Source organism: Nansenia antarctica, assembly GCF_963989245.1.
Source record: "Nansenia antarctica genome assembly, chromosome: 19".
In the NCBI taxonomy this organism is placed as follows: Eukaryota; Metazoa; Chordata; class Actinopteri; order Argentiniformes; family Microstomatidae; genus Nansenia; species Nansenia antarctica.
The window spans coordinates 20,818,054-20,818,266 of record NC_137692.1 but is presented as its reverse complement, the minus strand read 5'-3'; positions in this window follow the sequence as shown (position 1 = coordinate 20,818,266).

Below are 213 nucleotides of genomic sequence, written 5' to 3'. Positions count from 1 at the left end.
TCTCTCTCTGTAATAAAGTTGTGATTGCAGAAATCACGAAAGTTAAGCATAGTTTGTTAAAAGTAAAGATAGATTGTGGGCTTTTGATAGATTCAAAGGAAAAGAGGCCAGTCGTTCTGTGAGACATCTGTTTTCTGAGCAGAACACAGGAAGATTTATGACCATCGATAAAACAGCTCTGTGACTCTCGGTCTGCCTGTTTGCATAGAAGAC